Here is a 4,606-nt window from a genome sequence, read left to right on the forward strand (position 1 = left end):
TAAAAATAACGGATGTCAATTAAAAAAAAGATTATATACCATGACTAGGTAGGACTCACCCCAGGGATGCAAGTATGGTTTCACATATGCAAATTTATAAATGTAATACACTATGTCAATACAGCCCAAACCACAAACCACATTATCATCTCAATAGATGCAGAAAAGGCTTTTGATAAAATCCAACACTAATGATCAAAGCCCTACAGAAAATTGGAACACGGGACCTCTGTCTCAATCTGATAAAAGTCATCTATGACAATCCAACAGCCAACATAATTCTAAATGGGGGAAAACTGAAATCTTTTACTCTCAGATCTGGTACAAGACAAGGACTTTCTCTATCAGCACTCTTATTCAATATAGTTCTGGAATCACTAGGTAGAGCCCTTTGACAAGAGAGAGAAATAAAGGAATAAGAATAGGTAAAGAAGTTAAATTATCATTATTTGCAGATGACATGATACTCTATTTTGGAGAACTAAACAACTCCACCAAGAAGCTCCTAGAATTAATAAACAAAATCAGTAGCATAGAAGGTTAAAATGTCAAAACCCAAAATTCAATAGCATTCTTCTACACAGATGACAAACACACTGACAGAGAAATTAGAGAAACAATACCCTTTACAATAGCATCAAAAAAAAAGAAATACCTAGGAATTAATCTAAGGAAGCAAAATATCTTTACAATGAAAATTATAGTTCTCTGAAAAAGAGATTGAATAGGATTCCAGAAAATGGAAAGATATCCCTTGCTCCTGGGTAGGAAGAACCAACATTGTGAAAATGGCCATACTCCCAAAATTGCTATACAGATTTAATGCAATCCCTACCAAATACCACCAACATGCCTAGTTGGGAGGGATTGCATTAAATCAACAGATCTAGTGAAAACATTCCAAAAATTCATTTGGAACCAGAAAAAATCTAGAATAGCAAGGGCAATCCTGGGCAGCAAAGACAAGGCAGGAGGCATTACAATTAATTGGATTGATATTATTTGGAATTCTATATGCCTCAGTTACCGACTCTTTGGGAAGCTTCCTGCTACTACTTCTGCCCGTATTCTTTCTATGTAATTTGTGTTGGATCCTTCTTTCTCACATGCTGTTCCTCTTTGCATCATCTTGCAGCTGTTGAATTATTATTTCCTGGATTCTAGTTGTTTTTAAGAGATCTTTTCTTATCTTTTCACAAGCTACAAGAGTGTCTTCAACATCTAAAATTCTATCTTCATTTCATTCAAATGGTTTTGTCAACTTTTAATGGAGTTTTTAATTTTCTGTACATAGCTTTGAATTTGCTTCACACATTGTATTTCCTTCCTATATTGCACCTTCAAGGCTTCCATCATTTTTCTATCCTCCTCTATTTTTTATCAGTGTCTTTTTAAAAAACACTTAAGTAATTCTTTCATTAGAGTTACTATTTCTTTTTTTACCTGGGAGATCATATCTGACCTGATTTCCTCTATACCCCTCTGCAGTTGTTTTTTACTTTGGTTGCTATTATTTCAGAGATTTCAGGTGTGTGACTTCCAATTTCTCCTATGCTGATGTCTCCTGGATTTGCTCTTAGTGGACTCAGGGCCTGAGATTGCATTTTGCTTCTTCTGTCATTTTATATTTCAGAGTAAACTCCTTATTTTGATTTATGTGATACTTTTTTTGTGAAACTTTGACAGTAGGTATCATTGCAATCAGAACTTCTCTGTAACACATCTGTTCTTGTGTGTCAGAGATTCTTGTTTTGTTCCCTCCCAAGATTTTGCCTTCTCTATTGAGAGTGAGATATGGGTTTCTGTTTGGAACTGTTCTCTGTTGTTCAGTATAGGTTTTGGTGAGTTTGTTACCCAAGCACCTCCCAATAATATCACCCAAGGGAGAACATGTGGTTAAAACAGAGATGCTATTCTAGTAAAAGTAGTACAATTACCAGTACTAATAACAGCAAGTGAAATTTAGAAATTACAATCTTTGATAACTAATGGTTTTGTATTTTAGACTATAGGAACCAATACTATAGTTGTTATAACAAAGCAGATCATTATAAATTGGTAATTTGTATATAAACTAGTTCCCCTGAGATCTGTCTTAGTGCCTCCCTTTCATGTACCTGGAGCCTTCCAGGCAGAGCTGTCCACCAAAGTTATTACCTGCCACCTTTGTACCTTGAGGATCTTCCTGCAGGTCTGGGCCTCAGTCTGGACCCCGCTAGGCCAAGCAGTATACGTCTGCTCATTGGGCCCAGCCATAGGTCTCAGCCCCTCTTAAGAGAACCCTGTTGTTGAACTCAAACTCCTCAGGGAGCGACATACTCCAGTTTTTCTGTGATTCTGGAATTCCTCCCTGCAGGCCCAAGTCAGTCTTCAGGTCCACACACTGATGTTGGATCTTTTCAATGGTTGTTCAGCTTTATTTTATTTTATTTTTTTAGTGACACACTCTTAATCATGTCTCTTGTCCAGAAATGGGAAAGCAAAACAAGTGGGCTCTGACTTTTAAGAACTTAAGAGGACGCTAGGTGGCCTGTGAGATGCAGGAGAGCTCAGATTTGTGGGCCCAGTGTGAGCAGGTGCAGAGCTTTCCTGGTGCCATTTAAGAACTTTGGTGGACTCTGGGAAGCCAGCAGGACTCAGGTGAGCCCTGCCCTCCTTTTGCTTCCAGCACACAGGCATGGAGCTTCTGCTGGTGCTGCTCCAAACTTTTAAAAACTTAGCAGAACTCTAAGTGGCCTGCAGGATGCAGGACAGCTGCAATCTGTGGGCCAGCATGAGTAGGCAGGGAGCATTTCTGGAGCTATTTAAGAACTTTGCCAGAATCTCGGAAGCCTGAGGGAATCTATTTGGGTGATTACTGGTACCTTCAAAAATGCCAAAATGCAGGAACAAAGGGCAATCTCAATCCTCTAGCCCACCCAGAACAAATCCAGAAGGCAAAGACATACAATAATTTGGAAATCACACACCTGAAATCTCTGAAATGATAGCAACTAAAGTAAAGAAACAAGTCCATTAGGCTCTAGGAGAAATAAAAGCAGAAATGATCTCTCACGTCCAAAAAGAAAAGACAATAATCATGAAAGAATTGCTCAACACAGCTAAAGAAGACATAGATAGAAAAATAAAGGAGAATATAAAAGTAATGGAAACACTGAATGAACAATACAGGAAAGAATTGGAATGCATGAAACAGCTATGCAGGAGATAAAGAATGCCAATGAAAGCTGGGAAAGCCACTGGATTGAAACTGAAGATATGCTTTCATACCTTGAAGACAGTGTTACAACTAATGAATGTGAAATAAAATATCTCTTAAAACTAACAAGGAATCAGAAAATAACAATTCAGCAGCTACAAGATGATGCAAAGAAAAATAATATAAAATAATAGATATCAATGAAGCATCAGGAGACAGCATAAATGACATAAAATGACTATTAGCAGAAGTACTAGCAGAAAATTTTCCAAACATGACAAAAGAATTTGACATACAGATAAGCAAGGCATAAAGAACTCCATACAGCCATAATCACAACAAATCTACACCTAGACATATAATTAGCAAGATCTCAGAAATATAGCAAAAGACTAGAATATTAAAAGCTGTTAGAGGACTGCCCGGGAGCCCCCAGATCTTCATTCTACCCAGAGCCGAGGCCAGGTGTGTAAGTGTGACTGCCCAGGGCCCACCAGATCTTCATTTGAGCCAGCACCCAGGCACAGGTGCGAGTGGAACTTCCTCCATCAGACAGGCCTGGTGTGGAACCCTGCAGCAGAACTCCTTGCAGAGAGGCTACAGGCAACACTCACTCAGCTGATCCAGGAGCAAACCATCTCGCCAGAGTGGCACAGAGGGTTCACCTCCAAGGGCTGCAGCATAAAGAAGTGGAGCATAGCAACCAGACCCAAGCTACACCCACCTGGACGAGTTTGAACTTGGTAGATCCGGACCTGGAGCTTAGGTAATAACTATCTAAGCGCTACACCAAAGGTCAGAAGACAGTGCTATACAAAGTGACAAAGAGAAGGAGCAAAATGTGTTATCAGGCCCTGAGCCCATCCAGAACAAATGCAAGAGACAATAGCATAGAAGAAACTGGAAATCACACACCTGAAATCTCTGAAATAATAGCATCAGAAGTAAAAAAAACAAAAACAAAAACAAAAACTGCCAAAAGGTACAGAGGAAATCAGATCAGAAATAATTTCTGAAGTTAAAAAAAAAGAAATTATAACTATAATTAAAGTAATACTAAGTGCTTCAAAAAAGACACTGATTTAAAAAATAGAGAAGAGAAAAATGATGCAGTCCTTGAATGAGCAATATAGGAAAGAAATAGAATGCATGAAGCAGATTCAAAGTGATATACAGGAAATTAAAACCTCAATCACAAGCTGGCAAAACCATTTGAATGAAAATGAAAATAGACTCTCAGACCTTAAAGACACTGTTGCAACTTGTGAAAAGGTAAGAAAAGATCTCTTAAAAACAACTAGGTCTCCCTTTCCTGTGCCCTTTTAAGGTTGACACAGTGCCTTAAGAGGCTAAAACAGAAGGGTAAAGGAAGCCTCCATAAAACCCAGAGAAGAGCCTGAAACTCCT

At 38.5% G+C, this 4,606-nt stretch overlaps 1 pseudogene; it reads left to right on the top strand.

Annotated features, from left to right (window-relative positions):
- The first annotated feature begins 4,513 nt into the window (after nucleotides 1-4,513).
- Nucleotides 4,514-4,602, top strand: LOC111816322 (annotated as a pseudogene).
- The last annotated feature ends 4 nt before the right edge of the window (nucleotides 4,603-4,606 follow it).

Source organism: Octodon degus, unplaced genomic scaffold (genome assembly GCF_000260255.1).
Source record: "Octodon degus isolate 3935 unplaced genomic scaffold, OctDeg1.0 scaffold00029, whole genome shotgun sequence".
Classification (NCBI taxonomy): domain Eukaryota; kingdom Metazoa; phylum Chordata; class Mammalia; order Rodentia; family Octodontidae; genus Octodon; species Octodon degus.